The sequence below is a fragment of the Lissotriton helveticus genome, chromosome 4_1 (genome assembly GCF_964261635.1).
Source record: "Lissotriton helveticus chromosome 4_1, aLisHel1.1, whole genome shotgun sequence".
Classification (NCBI taxonomy): Eukaryota; Metazoa; Chordata; class Amphibia; order Caudata; family Salamandridae; genus Lissotriton; species Lissotriton helveticus.
In genome coordinates this window covers 233,203,811-233,218,860 of record NC_136063.1, presented here as the reverse complement: position 1 = coordinate 233,218,860, position 15,050 = coordinate 233,203,811, and positions in this window count along the sequence as shown.

Genomic DNA, 15,050 nt, shown 5'->3' with positions numbered 1-15,050 from the left:
ATGGTAAGAGCCCAACCCCTTGATGTGGTAGACTTATGTGAGGAGCATTTTGTAGTGGCTCAGCCAACTTGACGTTAAGAGCTTAACCCCTTGATGTGATAGACTGATGTGTGGGTGCATTTTGTAGTGGCTCAGCCAACCTGATGGTAAGAGCCCAACCCCTTGATGTAGCAGACATTTACAAGGTTGGCATTTTATCTACTCTAACAATTTAGTGCATCTGCCTTTCCCTACAATACAAGTCTAGGTTGGATGACAGTTGGGCTTTGTGGATTCACTCTAGACAGTCACACACAAAGGGAGCTGAGTTGGGCCCTGCACAAGGGGTCATAGATTTTGGTAGGATAGGACATTTCTGACTTGATGAGGTGGAGGAGCTGTCACCCACCACACTTGCACATCACTAAGACTCTGCCTGAGCACTCTCACAAAGGGTTTGACACTAGTCTTTTGTGGCCCACTACAGCCATCTCTAGTTGTAGAACCCTTCAGAACCACCTTCTACTTCAAAGTTGGCACCAGATGTAAAAAATGGACTTTCAGACCCTACTCTTCAGTATACCGCTGGACCTGTGGAAAACTCAGAAGGACTTCTGTGCTGCTCCACAAAAGGAACTGCTACTCTGTTGCCCTGCTCCCTCCACCAAAGTTACTCCAAGTGTTAGGTGACTGGCCTCCTGATCAGATCCTCAGGGATAGAAGAGGCCGCAGCCACCTTGAATCCAGAATCTGGACTCTGTCTGCTGTGAGTCCTGCCTTCCCCTGCCCGAAGGTGCTCTGCCAGCCCAGCTGTTGTCCTGTTAGCATAACCACCATAGCACAATGCATCCTCAACGACAAATTTCACATTTCAGCATGCAACCTCCTCTGAAGGCTCTGCATGATGCATCATCAACACAGGCCTTTGCATCACAACCCGTAGCTTCTTCAAAACCCACCGGTGCGTGATGCTTCTGCGTCGCAGGACTGGGCATCACAAACTTCTCATTGACAGCATTCTATATGACGAAGTAGTACTTTAGATCACAGCTCCGCTGCTCCTCGGAACCACCCCTGTGCTACAAATCCTTTTTGCAGGATCTTGCAACACTCCTTAAATTAATATTAAAGGGACTTTGTTCAGTGGGTCTAACTTGGTGCCTATCTTTGGCCGCCAGCACAGTATTTCAGCTCTGAAAGTGCATTTGTCCCTAATTTAAAACATGGATTATTTTGATTTTAACTTTGGACCACGCCCCATGAGAAATAAATGATTCATAGCAACAGGAATGTATGCCATTTATAATGAATGGAATAAATACACAGATAAAGAAGCTGTAGAAAGAATTATGCATATATATATATAAAGAATGATGCAAAAAAATTGTTAAAGTTATCGACAATGGCATGCGTACTCTTCCTAAAAGAGAGTACTCATTAAACCACGTCATGTCTTCAGTGTTAGATCTTCTCATAAGATACTTGAGTCTGTTTCAACATGGCCAGACTCATGTAAGAGCTATAATGCAATTAAATTGGACTCTTAGATCAAGTTATGTTCCTTGCCAACTTCTGAATGAGACAGCTATTTTTGAGCCCTGCAATCTAAATCTACCATAGAGAACAATGGCTAAAAATGAATCCTCATACTCTTTGTTGAGGATCGAACAAATGGGAGGAACATGTTTTTAGTTAGTAAAAATCCCACAGTCACAAGGTTAAAGTATGGTATTATTTCTTTTCCTATTGCAACGTTTAATTTTCGTGGCTGCCTGGAATATAAATCTTTAGGCTTGCATGAAACAATGCACAATCCACATTTGTTCTATTCATGGAAATGTCGTTTTTCTTATATGTGCTTGGATGAAGATGATCCTGTGCTTATTAGCACTTCCAGCTGCAGAAATCCTCTAGGTCACTCCCTTCTGACTGATACAATTTCCTTGCATGGAATGTGTAGTGCTATGATGCTGGGGTTAAGTTGTGTTCTACTTCGGCCATCCCCACCCACCATGTACAACTGAATAATGTTTCTTATTTAATGCTAACCAATAGTACTTGTTGCTGGTTGAAACCTGACCAACTTTATGTGATTACTGTTCCTAAAACAATATAGTGCTGTGGAAGCACCTGGTACCCACCACCTCAACATGAAATCACACAAATGACACATGGACTAGAATTAATATGAGAAGAATGCGTTTTGATAAAATTAGCAAATCTGTGCTGTGTTACTACAAAAGGAAGGCTCTTTGACTTCAGCAGCAGAAACGTACAAGTTGCAGACAGCCAGAACTGCTTCAATGATTCAGAGGCTGCTACAGACACAATACCTGGCTCATTTTACTGATATTGTCCATACAATTTTGTATTTGTCAACAACAACTGGTATTGTGAATCTTTTTAAGAACATTGGTTTTAGTCTTATTACTATATTGAAAACCATGTTTGAACTGATATCATTTTCCCCACTCTTTATTCTCTAGTATTTTTGGGGCATTTCCTACTATTCTCTTATCAGATGGGATAGTGTCATCTGTCTTCTGATTGAAAAAAGAAATCTTGAACAGAATTGCAGCAAAACCCTAGCAAGCTATTTGGGACATGCTTTGCTATCCAAACCTATCGAAAACTGCATTCAGTTTTTTTGTAAAATGGACACTACAAAACTAAGGCCTGTGTTCTGCTGTATGAACTGTTCAGATGAAATCATTTGGATCTACATCTGCAGCACTCCCTAGAGGCTTTCTTAGACAAGGAAATACTCCTGCAACCTTTGCAATCACACCAGAGATAATGCCAAGCAATACATCTGTCCCTACTGCAAGACACTTATTATGGTGGATCAATGTCACCAGCATCACACTTTGGCAAGTTGTCCGATGATTGGCTCGGGTCACTATTATCATTCAAGCCTCCAAATGAAGTACTCTCACATCACTGACTGCTTTGCAGTTGCATCTACTGTGCAAGCTAATGACAACAAGCATGCATTTACTGGTTTTCTCCATGACCACATATATGCTGTTTGTGAACCTGATGAGGTCAAAATATCCTCAGGGTTGATTAAGATCAATTTGTGATTCAGCAAGAAACACGCACAGGACCTGTATCTACTACTAAGACTGTGCAATGAAGCAAAAGAGTTTTAAAATATTATTTTTCATTTTCAAGTGTTTAAGACACATTGGGCCACATTTATCAAATGATAATTTTGCAGTTACCAAATGGCGGTTTTTACCGAAATGCTATTGGGTAATCGCAAAATGCTATGTAAGTAACAAATCGCCAAAGAGTTTGCGATTCCTTAATATTTCCTAATAGCAATTGCCTATGTGGCCTGAGAGGCCCATAGGTGAAAATGGTTTTGCATTAGCTAATTTGCGATTACCTAATTGGTAATCGCAAATTAAACAATGCAAAGCCAATGGTGCCGGGGGGCCTAAGGCCCACCTGAAGTACCCCCGCCCAGAAAATTTGCATATCTAAAGTACACATGTACAAAGTACAAATTTGCATATCTAAAGTACACAAGGCTTAGCCCCCAAATATCTTCAGGGCCTTATCCAGGCCTATAAGCCAAGCCGAACTTTGCGATCCTCAGGGAATGGTGACTTCTCGGTTCCTAGATTTAGGCTAGCAAAAATGGGAGGCCGCTCATTTGCCCATTTGGGTCCTAAATTCTGGAATGCTCTTCCTGTGTCCCTAAAGACAGAAACCAATCTTTTTCGTTTCCGCAAGGGACTTAAAACTTGGCTTTTTCAGCAGTGAATTGAATCTTCCTTTCAGTAAAATCAGCATGCAAGTTCTTCTTCTTTAGTCTGTCCCTAAGCGCCGGGAAACCCACTGCGGGTAGCTGTGCGCTTTATAAGTTTAAATACATAAATAAATAAATACATAATGTGTGTGCTACGTGGCACTTTGGAAAATACAGCTTCGTGCATTTGTCATTGTTTGCACATGGTTACTATTGACTTGAAGCCAATGGTAATTGCATTTTCCTAAATACATACTTTGCATTTGGAAAGTGCTTCATATGTGTGCTAAGGGAATCGCAGTTAGCGATTCCCTATTTGTAGTTGCAATATTAGGTAATCGCTATTTTAGGGATTACCTAAAATTGCCACTACAAAGCCTCTCATACATCATAAAAGGCTATTTTACATTTGCAAATGTTCAATTTTACCGAATTGCACAGTTTAACCTCATCACTGCGGCGCGAATTCCGCCGCAGTGCTGAACATTACGATCGTGGGCGTGGTCATGACGGCTCCCGGCCGTCATCAGCACACGCCCACCATGACTCATGACGGCCGGGAGCCGTCATGAGCATGGAAGAGGTTAAGAATGCCAAAAACTTTCATACTTGTTGTTAGATCTGGGGGTCTCTTGTTGGCAGAGGTAGGTACCACTGTCCAAATAGGGACCCTTGCTTCTAGTCAGGGCAAGGAGATAACCCTCTGAGATAACCCCTGCTCACCCTCTAGGTAGCTTGGCACGAGCAGTCTAGGCTAACCAGAGGCAATGCGTAAAGTATTTGTACCAACACTCACAGTAACACAGTGAAAACACCACAAACTGACTCCACAACAGTTTAGAAAAATAAAGGTATTTTTAATCTAAACTACACAAGACCAAAATGACAAAAATCCAACATACACAGTTCAAGAATATGGTTTCAAAAAGAGTTCTTAAGGTTGCGTTAGAATTTTCTACGTTGCGATAGAATTCTCTACTGATGCGTGAAAAGTTCACAGTTGCGTCACGTTTACTCACAGTACCTTTTAGTTGCAACAAAGTTCCAAAAGCAGAAGCTGGTGTGGTGGAAAACAAGCGATGCGTTGCTCCTGAGACCCTGGGGAGGCGAAGCGACAGCCCCGCTGCAGCAGCAGGCGTGTTGCGACGAATCCGGTCTGTATGGGGAGAAAGGCCACTTGTATGAATTCCGGTGCGTAGGTTCCGTAGGAAGTCTGTTCTCGCAAAGGCACGATGTGACGATCTCGTAGGGGCTGCGAAGATCTCTGGGGCGACGATGCGCGGTCCAGCGGGGATCCTCTCTCTCGCAGCTCCTCGATGCGTTGATTCTGCGACGATGCTCGCAGCGACGTGATGCGGTCCGCAAGCAAGCGGTGCGGCGATCTCACCCAGCGACGACAGGCTCTGCAACGATACTCGCAGCGATGTTCGATTCTCCCGCACCGGTCTGGTGCGTCCCGCAAACGAAGGATGCGACGTCTCTGGCAGCGGCGTCAGGCACTGTGACGATCTCGACCTCCGTAGCGGCGGGAAACTTCTCGCACTGGCGGGGATGCGCTCCGCAAGCGAGCGATGCAACACTTTTCAAGTTCAAAAGTCACTCAAGCTTAGTTTCAAGCTTCCCAGCTCAGGTACAACTTCCAGAGGCCCCACAACTGGATCAAGCACTCTAGGAAGGACAGAACTCTCTCAGCAGAGTTCAGGGAAGCTGGGGGTGAAGTCCTTTTGTTCCTGGGACTTCAAAACAGGGAGCCAGCTCTACTCAGGCCCTTGGAGATTCCTTCAAGACAGGGGACACAGCTCAGCAGCAAAGTCCTTCCCCTCTCCTTGGCAGCAAAGCAACAGGTCAGTCTAGTAGAGCAACAGCAGGACAGTCTTCCTTCTTCAGTTTCAGCTTTCTCCTTGGCAGAGGTTCCTTCTTGATTTCCAGGATGATCTAATTTTCTGTTGTCAGGGGTCCTGTACTTATACCCCTAAAGTCTTTGTTCTCTGGGTGCATGTGGGCCCTGAGCCCGGTCTGAACCAGTTCTGGGTGGTTCCTGAGTACTTTGTTTTGCTGGCTGCATCTTTCCTTTCAGAGTGAGGGGCAGGGTCCTCAGCCGCCCAGCAGGGGGGTGGAGCCAGCATTGTGGAAGGCAGGCACAGCCCTATTCAGCCCAGGTGCTAACTCCTCCCACCACTCCAGTTGCAAATGCAGTCATTCAGCCTAGTGCTGACTCATCCAGCCTCCTGGGGAATCCCCCAGCCCCTGTCACTCTCAAACCAGACAGTCAATACGCAAACATGCCCAGGCACACAGAAGGGTCAGACAAGAGAACAGCAACTTTCTAAAAGTGCTGTTCTCAAACACAGGATTTAAAAACAACCTTTCCTAAAAGATGTGTTATTAAATTCTGAGTTCAGGGATACTAGATACTTATGTCCTATCTTGTTCCTATGGGAAGAAATGCTGTTAACCACTGTAGCCAGCATCCCCCATGTTAACCTATGGAGCAAGATAGCCTTACAGTAGTGAAAAACGAAAATGGCTGCCATTCACTACCAGAGCATGTCACCTGCACTAGTACATGCTCTACCTTTTACATACACTGCACCCTGCCCAGGGGGGTACCTTGGGCCTTCCATAGGGGTGACTGATGTGCACAAAAAGGGAAGGGTTAGGTCTGGTCAGTGGGGGCACTGACCAGGAGGACATGGCAGTTCTAAACTGCCCATAGGTACTGCAGTGGCAGGCCTGAGACACCATTTTAGAGCTACTCCTGTGGGTGGCACAATCAGTGCTGCAGGCCCACCAGTAGCATTTGTCATCACCAGCCCTGGCACACCCAGTGCACTTTACTAGGGACTTCATGGTGATACAAATATGCCAAACATGTATATTCAATCAGAATAACAATTTACACAGGGAGCATATGCACTTTAGCACTGATCAGCAGTGGTAAAGTGCGCAGAGTCCTATTGCCAACAGCCACGGGTCAGGAAAAATAAGGGAGGAAGAAGCAAAAAGTTTGAGGATGACCCTGCAAGAAGGGCCAGTTCCAACACAACCCCCTTTCAGCCTAAAGCCAGGGTAGACCAAACGATACCTCGATGGGATTCCCTGCTTAAGGCGATAGAACACGGAAACTGGCCCACACAGCAGGGCAGTCCTGTTCTACGCCGTCCTAAACCCAGTTGGATCACTCTATCCATACTCTCAGGGTCCACCATGTCAATCCATGTGGAACCCTTCTCCTCACCTGTGGACACCACCTGTGCAGCACCTAACCTTAATTTCCTCACAGGTGGGTCCCAATAGACCGCCAGCAAGCCACAGTGACCACCAACAGTGATCAGGGATGAGACCCAGGCCTCATGCCTCTCATGGCTCTCAAACCCCTGTGGCATCAAAGGGTGGGGGCAGTAGCCCCAGGTGCTTGGCACCCTTTTTCCACTCCCTCTCTTGTCAGGTCAGGTCTGACACTCTGGCACTGACCCACCAGTCCCGGACCTGTATCCGGTGGCTGGACAGGAGGCTGTGGTGGGCTTCCCCACACCCGGTCCTCCTCTTCCTTGGGGCTCTGTACCCTCCCGCCTGGAGCGGTACCCCCTTCTAGAATAGCCAGGGCACCTGTGGCAGGTGTCCCGCACCATTCATCCACCAGTTCAGGGGTGCTATCCTGCAACTGGTTTTCCAGGTCAGGGAGGACACCCCAGACCTGGCCCTCAAACCTGGGCTCCATAGCCTCCAGGTCAGACAGCACCTGAACCTGGCTCCCCCACCCAGGGACTAACCCCTGCAGTGGAACACTTGCCTGGCGCACCAGGACGTCACTCACTGAGGTGCCTCTACTGGTAGACAGTACCCACCTGGCCAACACAACGGTGTGGCCCAGTCCACCCCCAGGGTGAGACTCCTGCCCTCCTTCCAGGGGCAACCCTGTCCACCAAGACAACCAAGAACACAACTTTCCTACCAGTTCGGGACCTCCCTCCAGTAACTGGTCTCCCAACCTAGGGTTTAACCCCTCAGGTTGTACCGGGGTCAGGGGCGAGGACTCCCACCCTCTGCACCCCCTTCCAGAGTGCTGCACCCTCCCTACTGGAGGGGTACCCCAGGGAACCATATTGGCCAGGACACTGGTTACAGATGTCCTTCCTTCCAGGTCAAGCAAATCCTGAATCTGGTCTCCCAACCCAGGGACCAAAACCTGTGGTTGTGCATTTGCCTGGCACGCCAGGACTTCTGGGGACTCACATAGTACCCCCTTGAGGGTGTCACACAACTCATGTGTCCTGTGACAGTCTGCCTGGTGCAGATCTCCCGACCCCTGTCCACCTGACAGTGCGGGAAGATCCCCCAGGACAGAAGTGAGGTCACCATGGTCACTCACTGGGGACTCAGCACTTCCGACTGGTCCCTGACCCACTGGTTCTCCCACTGGGGACTCCTTCCCCCTCTCACCCCTCAGTCTGGACTTCTGTACCCTCCCAAATGGAGCAGAACTGCCAGACACCAGAACTGATGAAGGCCTGGTTACAGGCACTCCCAGTTCAACAGACACTAGGAGATCTTCCTCAAATGGCCTACAAGTACAGTCTAGGTCCCCAACCTGGTGTTCCCTTAAGGAACCCTCCAGGCCCTGAGACTGGGTTTTGGGCACCGTGAGACACACCGTCCCACACTCATTCCTTCTCCACTGAGACTGGACATGAGCCCCTACACCCCTCCCACTACACTTGGACCTAACTGGGCTACACTGAACCTCTTCTACCTCACAGGTCTGGAAGATATCTGAACCACTCCTTTTGGGATCACTCCCCAATGCCTCCTCAGACTCTCTGGAATCCACCAAGAGGTCTGCCTCCAGCGCAAGCTCTCTGGGATCAGAGAACCCACACTCCACCGGGTGTTGGCATAGCTCTGGAAAACAGGGACTTAAAATATGCTCTCCAACAAATGAATCACACAGCCCCCCACAGTTGTTAACCAAGCTACCCTTTGCCTCACCCTCCAGTGCCTCACACAGGTACCCCACACCACTCTCCTGAGACTGGCAAGACAGTATCTGACTGTCTCTGTCAAACAACCCACACTCTTCTGGCTGGTCTTCACACACACACACCAAGGTTTCTACCATGGGGGAACCCCTCTCTCTGTACCTCTCATCTAGAGTCAGTAGAGTGTCCCTCCCACCACTAGGAATATGGTCCCCTGTGCCAGTCCCCCAATCTACTTCAGGGACTCTGCACTCCACTGGGACTACACCATAAACCTGAACCCCCTTGTGTATGTCGACCCCCTCCCTCAAGTCAGGCGCCACATCTCTGGGTGTTTGTACCTTTCTCTCAGCACTAGATATCATAAACATGCTGCCACCATCTGAGCTGGACTCCACCTCCAACTCAGCAAAGCTCACCTCTTGAGCTACCCATGTTTCTTCTTCAGCTGAGATCCTCATGCCTCACGCCTCTTGAGCTCCAACTCAAGCTTCCTCATTCTTAATTCATGGGCCAAGGTCAATTTCAATTCCTCCAGGGCACGGGCATTTTTGCTCTCCTCCGCTGCCCTTTCTCTCTCTTTATCCATTTCTAATTGCTTCAGCTCCATTCCAAGCCTCAACATTTTTAACTCATGATCTCTAGCCCTTTGGTTTTCCTCCAACTCCGCTGGGTAAAAACCTTCAGCTGAATGGTTGCTCTCAGCCCTTGAGGCTGCTCTGGACACAGGCAGATCCTGTTGCCTGAAACCATTCCTTTGTGCATCCTCATCCACTTCTGCATCATCTGTCTCCCCAGCCTCTTTGGTCTCCCACCAGGCCCTTAAGGCCTCCTGTAGCTCCTCCTTCTTGGAGCAGCGCTTCATGGGGCATCCAAAGTTCCTGCAGAACTGCCTGAGTTGACCTACTTTGTAATCACTTAACATTTCAATATCAAACTCCAGTTCTGCAACATCACTTGCTAGTTTACCATTCTGAGACATGATGCTTGGATTCTTTCAGGGTTCTGATCAAAAATAGAACCAAAAATAAAAAACGTAACCGTGGTATGCGGTGGCGTAGTGGTCTGCTCTCACTAGTGATGTACACCAATTTCTGTGGGTCTAGTATAAATACAAGTTCAAATCCCACCGCCTGACCACCAATGTTAGATCTGGGGGTCTCTAGTTGGCAGAGGTAGGTACCACTGTCCAAATAGGGACCCTTGCTTCTAGTCAGGGCAAGGAGATAACTGAAATGAAGGAGGTGCAATGTAGAAGTACAGGCACAGATCTTTATTAAGATCCAGACAACAGCTCTCCCGGCAGCAACTGCCGTCCGGGAGTTCCAGACATTAGAACACAGGTCATGGTGCTCGTGGAGAAACCTGTGTATTTAAAGAAGCAGTATCACAAAACATTACATCCCCACACATCCCCCTTCCCTCAATTAATAACAATAACAAAATAAGCATAAAACAAATAATAACAACTAACCCACCCCTTCCCTAAAATGAGGAAGAAAAAAAACATTGATTCAATAAGTCACAAAATCACGAAACTTTCCAGGAACAATTCTGCATCTGGTGGAAGATCGTCTAGTCAACATGTCATTAGGAACAGAACTAGGGTTATGAGCGGGCAGAACTGGAGGAACAGTACTAGTAGGCAATAAACCTGTGTCAGAGGTGGGTAAAACATTAGATTTCAAACCAAATTTGCTTTTCACAAACTCAACTTTATGCTTAGGAACAATGGAAACACGAGACTTGTTCCAAATTTTACCATTCTCCAGAACAACTACATGATCCTTCACTTCCTTGACCAAAACAGGAGGAGAAAACCGAGCTAACCCTTTACGCAAAAGTACTGGTTTTTTGATTCTAACCCAGTCCCCCGAGCGCACAGGAGACAATCTACAACTCCCTTGAGCATATTTGGCTTGGGTACAAGCCCTAACATCAGCCACTCCAGCGAGTTTGATACCATCAATGTTTTTTCTTGCCATCCAATCTTTGTTTAATTCTGACCCAGCCACTCTACCTCTGAGTAACGTAAAAGGTGAGACACCTGTGCTAGAATGGGGAGTGACTCTCAATGCCCACAACATGTCAGAAATGACTTTCTTCCAATTCAAACCATTGACGTTGGCTAACTGCAACTGATCCTTAATCACACGGTTCAACCTCTCAACTAATCCATTGCTCGAAGGGTGATATAAAGAAGTGAGAATGTGCTTGATCCCAAGAGATTTTAAAAAATTTTGCATTTCACTCGACACCAACTGAGTGCCATTGTCAGATACTAATTCTTCTGGCACACCCTCCCGCAAAAACACATTTTTGAAAAATTCAATGACAGTAGTAGAATTTATGCACTCAACAAATTTAACCTCCGGCCACTTTGACATGTAGTCAATTAAAACTAATGCATACTTTGGAGTCACCCCTAGATTGTAAAATGGACCCGCAACATCAAACGCTAATTTATGCCAAGGTAGCTCTTTAACTTGCACAGGAGTCACAGGAGAAGGACTAGTAACTTGAGACTTGTCACTAAGGACACAAGCACCACAATCACGCACACAATGTTCAATCGCTTTGTCTACTCCAGGCCACCAAAAATCTTCACGCACCCTCCTTTTCATAGCCCGAATGCCCAAATGACCTACATGAGCCAACTCCAAAACCTTTCCACAAAGAGCTTCTGGAACCACCAGTAAACCAGCCCTACGTAAAACGCCATCAATCGAAGACAATTCATGACGAACTCTCCTGAATGGCATTAAATTTGAAGAAATGGACTTATCATCAGGCCAACCATTTATCAGGTAATTCATTACACAACACAAATTCTTATCTTCAGTCACCGCTAACTTCCATTCATTTTCCGACAATGTGATGCCAACCTCCGATACAGAACTTACTGCACACACCATCTCCAAATCTTCATCACTCTGCTCCAACTTATCGTGAGTAAGAGGCAATCTGGACAAACAATCAGCCACATTGTTTCTAATTCCAGGAACATATTCTAGGTGGTAATCAAACTCACTAAGCCTGTATTGCCATTTAGCAATGCGAGGAGAAGCCCTCCCACCACCTTTCGTAGTGAAAAGATCAACTAGGGGCTTGTGGTCAGTTTTGAGTGTTATGTGATTACCCCAGAGGAAGTTCCTGAAATGCTGTACACCCCACCATAAGGCTAACGCTTCTTTCTCGATGGTAGAATACGTGCCTTCAGCTCCACGTAAGGTTCTGGAGGCAAATGCAATTACCTCTACTTTACCATCCACTCTTTTCTGAGAAAGAACTGCACCCAGACCCACATTGCTGGCATCAGTAATTATAATGTTCTGATCATTAATATTAAAAAGTTTGAGAGGACGTGCTTGTACAATAGCATTTTTCAGTAAGATAAAATCATTTGCACATTCTTGTGACCAAACATATTTAACATTCTTTTTCAATAAATTTCTCAGAGACACAGTCCTGTCAGAAAAATTCCTAACAAATTTGGCGTAATATTCGATCAGTCCTAAAAAGGAACGTAGTTGATCCTTGTTGGATGGTTCTGGTGCATTCTGAATGGCATCTAACAATTTCATTTTGGGTTCCACCCCTTTGGCTGAGATGTGATGACCCAAATAATCCACACTATCCCTGAGAAATTTGCATTTGTCTTTTCTTAATGTCAACCCTACATCTTTTAAAATTCCCAACGCTGTTCTTACTCTGCTATTGTGTTCACTCACAGACTTGCCATAAATGAGAATGTCGTCTTGAAAGAAGACGACTCCCGCAGTGTTTTTGAAAAGATTTCCCATAAGGCGTTGAAAAACTGCGGAAGCCGACGCCAGACCGAACGGCATCCTCAAATAACGGAAAGCACCCTCAGGAGTTACAAAAGACGTAAGGTGTCTTGAATCCTTGCTTAATACAACCTGGTGATATGCCGAAAAAATGTCTAAAGTAGTGAAATAGCTGGCACCTCCAATGTAGATAACATTTCATTAATATTAGGTAGTGGTTGCCGATCAATCCAGATGCATGCATTTAAGTCGCGCAAATCCACACACATCCTAAGAGACTTATCAGCCTTGCGCGCCAAAACTACAGGAGATAACCACTCTGATGCCTCTATAGGTTCAATTACACCTAAGAGACACAATCTCTCTAGTTCAGCCTTTAACTCACTTCGCATACTTAGAGGTACCTTGCGAACTTTGTGTGCAACTGCTTTAGCTCCCTCTTTTAAAATAATTTGATGCTGAAACCCTTTGAGTTTGCCTAATTTGTCACAGAAAACCTCTGGAAATTCATGTACCCATTCATTTTCACCAGAAACACTTAGGGAATTTACTGGCTCTAAATCAGGCAAAGAGGCATAATATTGCTTGGCTTCGCGTCTTGATAGAACCATGTCTTGATGATTGGGATCAAGAATCATGCCAAGCTCACCCTGTTCGTGCCAACCCAATAAATTGGTACCATCTTTTACCACATAAATGATGGAGGACGTAGAATCTCCTTTGAATTCAATCTTTCCCTTAAACTTTCCTAATACTTCTACTCTTTTGCCTCCATACGCAAACATTTTGATAAAAGATTTTGATAGGAGAATATTATCTAACATGTCTAAATCCTTAACATTAACTATGGAAAATGGAGAACCCGAATCCGCTAGAAATTTGATTAACACGCCATTCACATTAATGGAACAAATAGGGGATTTTCGTCTTCGAGATCCATCCATAGTTGCTATTTCAACAACACCATCAGCATTCATGGGAGAAGAAGACAGCATCAACAATTCATAATGCTCGTCCTCTTCATCAACATGTAAGCGTTCATCAATACTCTTCACCATTTGTGAAGAACCTTTCTGCACTCCGGTTGCCTTACACATACGTGCTAAATGACCCTTCTTGCCACATTTGAAACAAGATTGATTAACAGCGAAGCAAAATTTGAAGTTTCCTAAATGAGATCTACTCCCACATCGATAACAGGATAAACCTTGCACATCATTCCTAGGCTTATTGGAACTGGAAAATGAAGGAACTTGAGAACGATTCGGATTTGATGTCCTCCATTCTGGAATTCTGACTGCTGCTTTGGTACTGATGGCACTGATGTCAGAAGATTCTGTTGGAGTTGCCAGGGGTGATGCAGGAGTACTCATTTCTTTTAAGCAATACTGGGAATGCTCAACAGATTTGGCCAGAGTCAACGCAGTTTCTAGATCAGGGGTCACCAGATGATAAAAGTTTTTCACGTACTTTTCTGTCATGAGTGCGTTCAATGAGCTGATCCCTAATAATTTCATCTCTGAATTCTCTGTAGTTGCAGTTAACTGCCAGAATTCTTAAGGCTGCAACGAAATCATCTATGGACTCTCCTGGTAATTGTGCACGTTGCAAAAACTTGTGACGTTCTAACACAGTGTTCCGTTTAGGACTAAATCTTTTGTCCAATGTTTTTACTAGAGAAGCATATTCGTCTAATATTTGCGCATCGCCATCATCACTTGAAATGGATATTCTCACTTCTTCGAGAGGTAAAGTTTCCAGAATGGACCTTCCTTCAGGTCCCAAATTATATACTAATAGCGCCTTCTTCTTTTTTGATGTGAAGGTATCACCATCGATGGCCTCAATGTATGCGTCAAATGTAGCTTTCCATTGTTTCCAGGGCATGGGAGGAGGACCCGGAGATTGCAAAAAAGGAGGTGGCGAGGCTACCTTTTCCATTTGCGTGGGGAGCTGCTGCCACAAAACCAAACAATAACTTCGTGTAGCTTATACCTAGCTTAAGGTATTTATTAGTTAATCTTTTGTGAAAATGCTGTGAAAATCTTGTTGCACAATATTGAATTTTTTTTAATGTATTATCAGGCACCGAAGGAATCTTTAAAAATCTTTTTGTGTGATCTATTTTTATGCTGTAAATTTTATACTGTTGCTTTTATGGTTTTATAATGACACAAACTGAATAAAGAAATGTATATATCATTGTTGCACAAGAAATGTTTCCTTTTGTTAAGGGTAGAAAATTTGCATTACAATGCAGGCTGCAATCCGCTATGATCTATCGTGGCAAAGTGCATTCCAGAAGGTAAATCAGGCAGGCAGAGTTGATGCGCGTCACAATGCGCTTTGGGTTGCCATGGTAGCATAAGAATGCTGACTCGCGCTTGATGCCTGGAAGCAGCGCTCGCACTAAGCGTTCGGAATCAGCGCTCGCGTTGAACGTTCAGAAGCAACACTCGCGCTCAGAAGCAGCGCTCGTGCTGAGCATTTAAGTTGGCTATAATGCGCTTAATTAAATAACTTTAGAAGGTGGAGGCACACAAAAGT